Source organism: Atractosteus spatula, chromosome 25, assembly GCF_055471065.1.
Source record: "Atractosteus spatula isolate fAtrSpa1 chromosome 25, fAtrSpa1.hap1, whole genome shotgun sequence".
In the NCBI taxonomy this organism is placed as follows: Eukaryota; Metazoa; Chordata; class Actinopteri; order Semionotiformes; family Lepisosteidae; genus Atractosteus; species Atractosteus spatula.
This window is the reverse complement of record NC_142730.1, coordinates 14,235,238-14,247,651: the sequence shown is the minus strand read 5'-3', so window position 1 is coordinate 14,247,651 and position 12,414 is coordinate 14,235,238. Positions and strand designations below refer to the sequence as shown.

General features: G+C 45.3%; 4 non-coding genes across 4 annotated transcripts; 2 read left to right on the top strand and 2 right to left on the bottom strand.

Annotated features, from left to right (window-relative positions):
* Window positions 1-2,808: 2,808 nt before the first annotated feature.
* On the bottom strand, window positions 2,809-2,891 carry trnal-cag (transfer RNA leucine (anticodon CAG)). The gene has a single exon. It is a non-coding gene; the product is annotated as a tRNA-Leu (tRNA).
* A 1,174-nt stretch (window positions 2,892-4,065) lies between these two features.
* trnak-cuu (transfer RNA lysine (anticodon CUU)) lies at window positions 4,066-4,138 on the top strand. The gene has a single exon. It is a non-coding gene; the product is annotated as a tRNA-Lys (tRNA).
* Window positions 4,139-8,822: 4,684 nt separating this feature from the next.
* trnal-cag (transfer RNA leucine (anticodon CAG)) lies at window positions 8,823-8,905 on the bottom strand. The gene has a single exon. It is a non-coding gene; the product is annotated as a tRNA-Leu (tRNA).
* Window positions 8,906-9,953: 1,048 nt separating this feature from the next.
* Window positions 9,954-10,026, top strand: trnak-cuu (transfer RNA lysine (anticodon CUU)). The gene has a single exon. It is a non-coding gene; the product is annotated as a tRNA-Lys (tRNA).
* Window positions 10,027-12,414: the final 2,388 nt, after the last annotated feature.

The window sequence follows — 12,414 nt, the reverse complement described above, 5'->3', positions numbered from 1 at the left end:
GCCGGACAATTTTAGCAAATTGGACGAACCTCGGAGGATAAACTGTTTGTCCTTCCTGAGACGCGTCTGGAGAATTCACGGCTGTCTGACGTCAGTAAGTGATCCTTTTAACGAACTTTTGTTTTAAGACGATTTATAAGAATTTTTTCTGTGGTCTTATAGCAGAGAAAGAGCAGGCCGGTGAGGGTGTTCTCACGCGGGTTTGATGAGTCCGGGACTCATAAAGAACTTATCTTAACACAGACGTGTGGTTTTTGCTCTGCGGAGTAGTTAATGTGATAAGGTTCTAAAGTAAGGCACCGATCGGTAAAAATGGGAAATGAAAATTCGAAGACGGAAACAGGACCGAGCGGTCCAGCGAAGTACATGTACAGGGAATTTGGAGAAAGGGGAATAAAGTGTCTTCCATCGTGGAGTAAGTTAGGTTTTCCAGAAAATGGTAGTTTTAGTACCAGGCAGATACAACAACTAGAAGAACAGTTAAAGTTAAAGAAATGTAATGCATCTTGTTATGTATGTGCTTTAATGCCTCATTCTACAGCCTCACCCATTTCTCTCCTGGTTAGAATCACTGTTTGGGCCAGGGGGAATGTTTTTCTTTAAGTTACTAACACCGATTATAGGGGCTGTGATACTTGTCTTCCTGTTTTTATGTTGCTATATGACATGTATTATTCCAATGCTTTTCAAATATGGTAATGAATATGTTTGCGCATCAGTATGTTCTGATAAGAACGCAAGAATCCGAAGTATGGGAGCCTCCTGGGAGTCCATATGAAGAATCTAACTTTTAATCATTTTCAAGAATAAAAAGGAGGGAATTGAAGTGGAAATCTAATAAGTAAATTGATTCTTAAAATGTAGAGAGCTTTGAAAAAAATATATTGGTGCTTTTAGATAATATATTTCAAGGATGTAATTGCTGTGCTACAGTACGTGCAGAATTTTAGAAAACAGTGCGTCAACAAAGTACACTGTTTGGGTTACTTTAGAAGACAATGTACCAAAACAATATATGCTGTCTGGTTCGTTAGAATTAGCCGAAAGTAACTGATAAGCTTTGAATAACAAATCTAGTGCTTCTTCTCTCGCTCTATGATGTAATCTGTTTTGTCTTAGGGAAAGGGGAAGTTTTTGAAGGGACAAAGCACTGAGCTTTTTTACAGCGCAACGTCTTATAAAAACCCTGTACTGCTTGTGACAAATTGAGTCTCTGGTTGCACTTTGCGAAGTGGCAACAGGGCTCCCAATATTGCAATATTGAAATAAAGACCTTACTCAGGTGAGAACTCTCTCTTGTGGCTTCCTTGATAGTTAAATTTCCACGACACACCGCCGTTGTTTTTCTCCATGGGAAGTTTGTCGTTAAGGAAAAACATCGCTGTCATTTTCTTGCCAGCCGGCGGCATTTCTTGTGCAGCGATGAGCCAGATTTGTATTTCGGATTTCGGAAGTTGTGTGAATTTCTTGAAGCTGAAAGTCAACTCGCTCCAGAAAAGAAATGTGCAGTCGCATGAAAGCCGTGCCTGCTTATTAAACCGCAGGACCTGAGCTTGCGTTCTGTTTCTCATCGCGTTCGCAAAGGCGATTCCTGCCTCTAACACTGCTATGTCTGCGATTCAAAGTGCCGTGTGGAGCAGCTTCGAAAGTCTCGTTCACGCTCCTCCGATGTTGCTTTCTCTCTGCCTAACGAAGTTCCATTTTGGTGTCGGAGCGGGGAGACCTAATCATTCCAGCTTTAAGCCACCCTTCAATATTCTGAGGGGTGTCTGAGTGCTAGCATGTCATTTGCCTTTTTTTTTTTTGAAACGGAGAGCGACGTTGAAAAAGGTTACCTCCGCCGCCTCGCCCTCCGTGTTAAATGATCGCAAGACGGCGGCGGCGGCGCTCCCTGTAGTTGTGGCCGAGCGGTTAAGGCGATGGACTAGAAAGCCATTGGGCTCTCCCCACGCCGGGTCGAATCCTGCCGACTACGGCGTCCTTCTCGTGTCGCCGTGCGCCTGCCCAGAAAAAGGCGGAGTGCCGTTTCTCTCTTCCTGCTTCTTGTACAAACGCTAAATCGCTTGGACCTGCTGCCTTGGAAGTCATGTCTTCAGCGTCCCCCAGCGACATTTCACACTTGGAAGCAGACAACTACGCTTTTGGCATTGGCATGCCTTGCGCCCTACTTCCAGCCTTTGAAGATCTAATTATTCAAACTGAAAGAACCGACTGAATAGGTGTTTGCAGTGCACCAGGAGGAGCAGTGACCATAGCAGTGGAGGGGTGAGGATGGCGCAGATGGAAACGTTTTCATGCGCTCCTCTGGGAGGAATGAAAATAAAAGGCGAAACCGGAAACAGTAGTAGCCGCAAGAGGAAGTGTCTTCAAGCGCCAAGCAAGCGCTCCTCGTTAGTATAGTGGTGCGTATTCCCGCCCGTCACGTGGGAGACCAGGGATGGATTGCTTGACGGCGAGCCGGGTTGCTTTTCTCCCATCAGATTCCAACCGCTAATGCTAACGCAGTTTGTGGGAGCTTACGTGCTTCTCCTTTTCCGTCATTTTCGGACGACTATTCCAAAGGGGTAACCTGATGGAATAGGGGCCTGAAGACACGAGGCATTCTTAAACCAGCACTGGGCTGCACGGCCTTCTGTTGCGATCAGATTATATTCGAGTGAAAAAGCCAAAGCAGCCGCTTCCATCCTATGGAGTACAAGCTAAATCAGGAGAGGTACGGGACACACGCGTGCCTATAGGTGCACGTCTCCTACGTCAGGCTGCTTCACCCATGTGCACCCGACTGGAGAGGGAATGGAGCAAGCTTTTTGTCAGGAGTGGGATTCGAACCCACGCCTCCAGGGGAGACTGCAACCTGAACGCAGTGCCTTAGACCGCTCGGCCATCCTGACGCCAGCCCTCTTCCCCAAAGCGGTCTGATGAGCCACCGCGATCCCACTACGCTCTTCGAGTATCGCACTGTTATTAATACTACAGTGTGACTCCAGCATTAAAATGTTTGGAAAATGTGTCGGCCTTTATAATCCAGTGTAGAGCAGCGTGTGATGATTTGTGCTACAAAACACCAAGCGCTCAAAGTGACGTCTGCGTTTGTCACTGAAACTTTCAACTCTTTCATCACTTATGTAGGAAATACAAAGAGCAGTTAGGTGGAACGCGTAGGATGGCCGTCAACAGAGTGGCGCAGCGGGAGCGTGCTGGGCCCATAACCCAGAGGTCGATGGATCGAAACCATCCTCTGCTACGTGTGTCTTACGCATGGTTCATAAGCATTCCATCGGGTTAGCAAAGTGCATTAAAGTAGTGTGGATCTCCCTTTCCTTAAGTTCTGTTCTGAGTTTCTCTCTCGTGTGTGTTTGTGCAAGCTTGACACTTGCGGGACTCTTTCATCTTCACCAATACGGAGATGACCAAATGTGTCTTCGGTTGTTCTGAGATCTTTGATAGTTTCTTCGAATGCTTCAAGTGAACCTCGAAATCGAAGCAGTTATGTTTATATTGATTTCTCGCATTAATCATTATTAACCAGGAACAGCCAGCACAGTCGGTCGCATTAGTAATTATGTCACGTCTCTACTTAGCAGAGCATTCAAAGACCCACTGGAAGCAGGAAAGCACTAAGACACTGCAAAACTGAACTCGGGAAATTCATACTGGGAGCTCTGAGCGATGTCTGCATCCAAGCCATCCAATACGGACTCTGAGACCTTGGAATATCAACACTATGATGCGCTACCTTTTCCCTGGAGCAAAACGATGGAATTAGAAGAATGCTTACCGCAGGATACAACTGTGCCGTTGTTATTTGGAGCACGGTTTTCACTTGCATGAAAACTACAGCAGAACGTAGAAGGATGATCACAGAGGAGTCCACGCGGGCATGCTGAGGAGATTGTAGGTCGTACATTTCAATGATTACTGACATTTGCGCTGCTTGAGGTACAGTAATCAACAAAGAACAGGGTGTGCTACTCTCGAATCCGGTCACCACATGATGAAAAGCCAGGAAGTATACCTTGTCCAATTGACGTCAACAGGGACACGTTAACCCCTTGCTTCCCTGGCGCCCGGCTAGCTCAGTCGGTAGAGCATGAGACTCTTAATCTCAGGGTCGTGGGTTTGAGCCCCACGTTGGGCGGTGCCCGTCTCCTTATTAACAAAGTTTCGTGCTCATCCTTGACCCTCTTACACCTTGATGGTACCGAGCACTAAACTTTAATGCACAGGTGTGATGAAACTGAGATGAAAAGGGCTTATCTAGCTCTTTGCCCGAGAGATAAATCAAAGGTTCCGCAGACAATCCGTTGGCTCCGGTCACTCTGACGCAGATAGGAGCTGCAGCCATCATAACTTGTATGAAAACTGATAAGAGCTCCTGTCTATTTACAGTTTCATTTACTCTAGCCTTTCCTTAAACACTGCGTGTACGAAGGCTAAGAAATTGCAGAGCTATTCTAATACAATAACTATTTGGAATCTTTTCGCCATAACAGTTTCACTGTGATTTTGCAGGTAACACGTACGTACGTAACATTTTGAACCGCACTGGAAAAATATGGGAAAGAAATGGCGAAAAGCAACTCTTCAACACGTGGCAATATCTTCCTGAGCGGAGTCCTGTTCTCGAAGCTCGACACTCTGCAAGAGTCACTTCTCCCAACTTGCGCCCGCAGGTTTCCGTAGTGTGCCTGCAAAGAGCCATCCGTTTGAGACAGGCGCACGTTCCGATTTCATTGAACTAAGCTAGATGCACAATTTCGAATGCAGCCTTCATCACAAACGACAGTTCATTTCTCGAAAGCTTGTCATGTAAAAAAAGGAAACAAAGAACGAAAACATACAGCTGACAATCTTCTGAAGCTGCAGATTTAGCTTTTGAGAAATGGACATTTTATGTATGCAGATGCTTTTCAAGCGCTGGTTTTAGAACGTCGCTGTGCTTCCAGCATCATTCTCAGCCTTCTAAACTGCCTATCGAGGTGCCGATCACTTTGTAAAGCGCTTGAGAGGCCAGAGCTGCTCAAACTGCTCTTGCCGTTTCCTTCAATCAAAAGCACTATTTTTTTCGTTGTATGGAAAGCTTTTCAAGTCTTGCATCGACACGCACCTTTCCTGAAATGTCCAAAGGGTGAATGTTTCGCAAAGAAATCCAGTCTACCTTTAGGGGGCATGATGTTGAAATCGGAACAAGCCCTGGGTGGGCTTGAACCAGCAGCCGTTCAGTTAACAGCTGCACAGAAACGCCCCCCGCTTGCTTTGTATCATTCGCAAGTTTCTGGTTAAAGAGTAAAAAAGGCTGGAATTCTTTTCCAGAAGCAGCCGGCAGGATTTCTTCTGCACCCACCCAGAAAAGCCCAGAATTGTATTTCATCTGTCGCAAGCTGTATGTTCCAGAAAGAGAATGAATACTTGCATTAAACTGAATCAAGCCGACAGACACGCACCTGAAGTGGAAATCTAATAAGTAAATTGATTCTTAAAATGTAGAGAGCTTTGAAAAAAATATATTGGTGCTTTTAGATAATATATTTCAAGGATGTAATTGCTGTGCTACAGTACGTGCAGAATTTTAGAAAACAGTGCGTCAACAAAGTACACTGTTTGGGTAACTTTAGAAGACAATGTACCAAAACAATATATGCTGTCTGGGTCGTTAGAATTAGCCGAAAGTAACTGATAAGCTTTGAATAACAAATCTAGTGCTTCTTCTCTCGTTCTATGTTGTAATCTGTTTTGTCTTAGGGAAAGGGGAAGCTTTTGAAGGGACAAAGCACTGAGCTTTTTTACAGCGCAACGTCTTATAAAAACCCTGTACTGCTTGTAACAAATTGAGTCTCCGGTTGCACTTTGCGAAGTGGCAACAGGGCTCCCAATATTGCAATATTGAAATAAAGATCTTACTCAGGTGAGAACTCTCTCTTGTGGCTTCCTTGATAGTTAAATTTCCACGACAGAATTGGCACCCCAGATGGGACACTAACCTGAGCGCGGACGGCTGCTGAAACTCCATCCGGAGCCGGACAATTTTAGCAAATTGGACGAACCTCGGAGGATAAACTGTTTGTCCTTCCTGAGACGCGTCTGGAGAATTCACGGCTGTCTGACGTCAGTAAGTGATCCTTTTAACGAACTTTTGTTTTAAGACGATTTATAAGAATTTTTTCTGTGGTCTTATAGCAGAGAAAGAGCAGGCCGGTGAGGGTGTTCTCACGCGGGTTTGATGAGTCCGGGACTCATAAAGAACTTATCTTAACACAGACGTGTGGTTTTTGCTCTGCGGAGTAGTTAATGTGATAAGGTTCTAAAGTAAGGCACCGATCGGTAAAAATGGGAAATGAAAATTCGAAGACGGAAACAGGACCGAGCGGTCCAGCGAAGTACATGTACAGGGAATTTGGAGAAAGGGGAATAAAGTGTCTTCCATCGTGGAGTAAGTTAGGTTTTCCAGAAAATGGTAGTTTTAGTACCAGGCAGATACAACAACTAGAAGAACAGTTAAAGTTAAAGAAATGTAATGCATCTTGTTATGTATGTGCTTTAATGCCTCATTCTACAGCCTCACCCATTTCTCTCCTGGTTAGAATCACTGTTTGGGCCAGGGGGAATGTTTTTCTTTAAGTTACTAACACCGATTATAGGGGCTGTGATACTTGTCTTCCTGTTTTTATGTTGCTATATGACATGTATTATTCCAATGCTTTTCAAATATGGTAATGAATATGTTTGCGCATCAGTATGTTCTGATAAGAACGCAAGAATCCGAAGTATGGGAGCCTCCTGGGAGTCCATATGAAGAATCTAACTTTTAATCATTTTCAAGAATAAAAAGGAGGGAATTGAAGTGGAAATCTAATAAGTAAATTGATTCTTAAAATGTAGAGAGCTTTGAAAAAAATATATTGGTGCTTTTAGATAATATATTTCAAGGATGTAATTGCTGTGCTACAGTACGTGCAGAATTTTAGAAAACAGTGCGTCAACAAAGTACACTGTTTGGGTTACTTTAGAAGACAATGTACCAAAACAATATATGCTGTCTGGTTCGTTAGAATTAGCCGAAAGTAACTGATAAGCTTTGAATAACAAATCTAGTGCTTCTTCTCTCGCTCTATGATGTAATCTGTTTTGTCTTAGGGAAAGGGGAAGTTTTTGAAGGGACAAAGCACTGAGCTTTTTTACAGCGCAACGTCTTATAAAAACCCTGTACTGCTTGTGACAAATTGAGTCTCTGGTTGCACTTTGCGAAGTGGCAACAGGGCTCCCAATATTGCAATATTGAAATAAAGACCTTACTCAGGTGAGAACTCTCTCTTGTGGCTTCCTTGATAGTTAAATTTCCACGACACACCGCCGTTGTTTTTCTCCATGGGAAGTTTGTCGTTAAGGAAAAACATCGCTGTCATTTTCTTGCCAGCCGGCGGCATTTCTTGTGCAGCGATGAGCCAGATTTGTATTTCGGATTTCGGAAGTTGTGTGAATTTCTTGAAGCTGAAAGTCAACTCGCTCCAGAAAAGAAATGTGCAGTCGCATGAAAGCCGTGCCTGCTTATTAAACCGCAGGACCTGAGCTTGCGTTCTGTTTCTCATCGCGTTCGCAAAGGCGATTCCTGCCTCTAACACTGCTATGTCTGCGATTCAAAGTGCCGTGTGGAGCAGCTTCGAAAGTCTCGTTCACGCTCCTCCGATGTTGCTTTCTCTCTGCCTAACGAAGTTCCATTTTGGTGTCGGAGCGGGGAGACCTAATCATTCCAGCTTTAAGCCACCCTTCAATCTTCTGAGGGGTGTCTGAGTGCTAGCATGTCATTTGCCTTTTTTTTTTTGAAACGGAGAGCGACGTTGAAAAAGGTTACCTCCGCCGCCTCGCCCTCCGTGTTAAATGATCGCAAGACGGCGGCGGCGGCGCTCCCTGTAGTTGTGGCCGAGCGGTTAAGGCGATGGACTAGAAAGCCATTGGGCTCTCCCCGCGCCGGGTCGAATCCTGCCGACTACGGCGTCCTTCTCGTGTCGCCGTGCGCCTGCCCAGAAAAAGGCGGAGTGCCGTTTCTCTCTTCCTGCTTCTTGTACAAACGCTAAATCGCTTGGACCTGCTGCCTTGGAAGTCATGTCTTCAGCGTCCCCCAGCGACATTTCACACTTGGAAGCAGACAACCACGCTTTTGGCATTGGCATGCCTTGCGCCCTACTTCCAGCCTTTGAAGATCTAATTATTCAAACTGAAAGAACCGACTGAATAGGTGTTTGCAGTGCACCAGGAGGAGCAGTGACCATAGCAGTGGAGGGGTGAGGATGGCGCAGATGGAAACGTTTTCATGCGCTCCTCTGGGAGGAATGAAAATAAAAGGCGAAACCGGAAACAGTAGTAGCCGCAAGAGGAAGTGTCTTCAAGCGCCAAGCAAGCGCTCCTCGTTAGTATAGTGGTGCGTATTCCCGCCCGTCACGTGGGAGACCAGGGATGGATTGCTTGACGGCGAGCCGGGTTGCTTTTCTCCCATCAGATTCCAACCGCTAATGCTAACGCAGTTTGTGGGAGCTTACGTGCTTCTCCTTTTCCGTCATTTTCGGACGACTATTCCAAAGGGGTAACCTGATGGAATAGGGGCCTGAAGACACGAGGCATTCTTAAACCAGCACTGGGCTGCACGGCCTTCTGTTGCGATCAGATTATATTCGAGTGAAAAAGCCAGAGCAGCCGCTTCCATCCTATGGAGTACGAGCTAAATCAGGAGAGGTATGGGACACGCGCGTGCCTATAGGTGCACGTCTCCTACGTCAGGCTGCTTCACCCATGTGCACCCGACTGGAGAGGGAATGGCGCAAGCTTTTTGTCAGGAGTGGGATTCGAACCCACGCCTCCAGGGGAGACTGTGACCTGAACGCAGCGCCTTAGACCGCTCGGCCATCCTGACGCCAGCCCCCTCCCCCAAAGCGGTCTGATGAGCCACCGCGATCCCACTACGCTCTTCGAGTATCGCACTGTTATTAATACTACAGTGTGACTCCAGCATTAAAATGTTTGGAAAATGTGTCGGCCTTTATAATCCAGTGTAGAGCAGCGTGTGATGATTTGTGCTACAAAACACCAAGCGCTCAAAGTGACGTCTGCGTTTGTCACTGAAACTTTCAACTCTTTCATCACTTATGTAGGAAATACAAAGAGCAGTTAGGTGGAACGCGTAGGATGGCCGTCAGCAGAGTGGCGCAGCGGAAGCGTGCTGGGCCCATAACCCAGAGGTCGATGGATCGAAACCATCCTCTGCTACATGTGTCTTACGCATGGTTCATAAGCATTCCATCGGGTTAGCAAAGTGCATTAAAGTAGTGTGGATCTCCCTTTCCTTAAGTTCTGTTCTGAGTTTCTCTCTCGAAATCGAAGCAGTTATGTTTATATTGATTTCTCGCATTAATCATTATTAACCAGGAACAGCCAGCACAGTCGGTCGCATTAGTAATTATGTCACGTCTCTACTTAGCAGAGCATTCAAAGACCCACTGGAAGCAGGAAAGCACTAAGACACTGCAAAACTGAACTCGGGAAAATCATACTGGGAGCTCTGAGCGATGTCTGCATCCAAGCCATCCAATACGGACTCTGAGACCTTGGAATATCAACACTATGATGCGCTACCTTTTCCCTGGAGCAAAACGATGGAATTAGAAGAATGCTTACCGCAGGATACAACTGTGCCGTTGTTATTTGGAGCACGGTTTTCACTTGCATGAAAACTACAGCAGAACGTAGAAGGATGATCACAGAGGAGTCCACGCGGGCATGCTGAGGAGATTGTAGGTCGTACATTTCAATGATTACTGACATTTGCGCTGCTTGAGGTACAGTAATCAACAAAGAACAGGGTGTGCTACTCTCGAATCCGGTCACCACATGATGAAAAGCCAGGAAGTATACCTTGTCCAATTGATGTCAACAGGGACACGTTAACCCCTTGCTTCCCTGGCGCCCGGCTAGCTCAGTCGGTAGAGCATGAGACTCTTAATCTCAGGGGCGTGGGTTCGAGCCCCACGTTGGGCGGTGCCCGTCTCCTTATTAACAAAGTTTCGTGCTCATCCTTGACCCTCTTACACCTTGATGGTACCGAGCACTAAACTTTAATGCACAGGTGTGATGAAACTGAGGTGAAAAGGGCTTATCTATCTCTTTGCCCGAGAGATAAATCAAAGGTTCCGCAGACAATCCGTTGGCTCCGGTCACTCTGACGCAGATAGGAGCTGCAGCCATCATAACTTGTATGAAAACTGATAAGAGCTCCTGTCTATTTACAGTTTCATTTACTCTAGCCTTTCCTTAAACACTGCGTGTACGAAGGCTAAGAAATTGCAGAGCTATTCTAATACAATAACTATTTGGAATCTTTTCGCCATAACAGTTTCACTGTGATTTTGCAGGTAACACGTACGTACGTAACATTTTGAACCGCACTGGAAAAATATGGGAAAGAAATGGCGAAAAGCAACTCTTCAACACGTGGCAATATCTTCCTGAGCGGAGTCCTGTTCTCGAAGCTCGACACTCTGCAAGAGTCACTTCTCCCAACTTGCGCCCGCAGGTTTCCGTAGTGTGCCTGCAAAGAGCCATCCGTTTGAGACAGGCGCACGTTCCGATTTCATTGAACTAAGCTAGATGCACAATTTCGAATGCAGCCTTCATCACAAATGACAGTTCATTTCTCGAAAGCTTGTCATGTAAAAAAAGGAAACAAAGAACGAAAACATACAGCTGACAATCTTCTGAAGCTGCAGATTTAGCTTTTGAGAAATGGACATTTTATGTATGCAGATGCTTTTCAAGCGCTGGTTTTAGAACGTCGCTGTGCTTCCAGCATCATTCTCAGCCTTCTAAACTGCCTATCGAGGTGCCGATCACTTTGTAAAGCGCTTGAGAGGCCGGAGCTGCTCAAACTGCTCTTGCCGTTTCCTTCAATCAAAAGCACTATTTTTTTCGTTGTATGGAAAGCTTTTCAAGTCTTGCGTCGACACGCACCTTTCCTGAAATGTCCAAAGGGTGAATGTTTCGCAAAGAAATCCAGTCTACCTTTAGGGGGCATGATGTTGAAATCGGAACAAGCCCTGGGTGGGCTTGAACCAGCAGCCGTTCAGTTAACAGCTGCACAGAAACGCCCCCCGCTTGCTTTGTATCATTCGCAAGTTTCTGGTTAAAGAGTAAAAAAGGCTGGAATTCTTTTCCAGAAGCAGCCGGCAGGATTTCTTCTGCACCCACCCAGAAAAGCCAAGAATTGTATTTCATCTGTCGCAAGCTGTATATTCCAGAAAGAGAATGAATACTTGCATTAAACTGAATCAAGCCGACAGACACGCACCTGAAGTGGAAATCTAATAAGTAAATTGATTCTTAAAATGTAGAGAGCTTTGAAAAAAATATATTGGTGCTTTTAGATAATATATTTCAAGGATGTAATTGCTGTGCTACAGTACGTGCAGAACTTTAGAATACAGTGCGTCAACAAAGTACACTGTTTGGGTAACTTTAGAAGACAATGTACCAAAACAATATATGCTGTCTGGGTCGTTAGAATTAGCCGAAAGTAACTGATAAGCTTTGAATAACAAATCTAGTGCTTCTTCTCTCGTTCTATGTTGTAATCTGTTTTGTCTTAGGGAAAGGGGAAGCTTTTGAAGGGACAAAGCACTGAGCTTTTTTACAGCGCAACGTCTTATAAAAACCCTGTACTGCTTGTAACAAATTGAGTCTCCGGTTGCACTTTGCGAAGTGGCAACAGGGCTCCCAATATTGCAATATTGAAATAAAGACCTTACTCAGGTGAGAACTCTCTCTTGTGGCTTCCTTGATAGTTAAATTTCCACGACAGAATTGGCACCCCAGATGGGACACTAACCTGAGCGCGGACGGCTGCTGAAACTCCATCCGGAGCCGGACAATTTTAGCAAATTGGACGAACCTCGGAGGATAAACTGTTTGTCCTTCCTGAGACGCGTCTGGAGAATTCACGGCTGTCTGACGTCAGTAAGTGATCCTTTTAACGAACTTTTGTTTTAAGACGATTTATAAGAATTTTTTCTGTGGTCTTATAGCAGAGAAAGAGCAGGCCGGTGAGGGTGTTCTCACGCGGGTTTGATGAGTCCGGGACTCATAAAGAACTTATCTTAACACAGACGTGTGGTTTTTGCTCTGCGGAGTAGTTAATGTGATAAGGTTCTAAAGTAAGGCACCGATCGGTAAAAATGGGAAATGAAAATTCGAAGACGGAAACAGGACCGAGCGGTCCAGCGAAGTACATGTACAGGGAATTTGGAGAAAGGGGAATAAAGTGTCTTCCATCGTGGAGTAAGTTAGGTTTTCCAGAAAATGGTAGTTTTAGTACCAGGCAGATACAACAACTAGAAGAACAGTTAAAGTTAAAGAAATGTAATGCATCTTGTT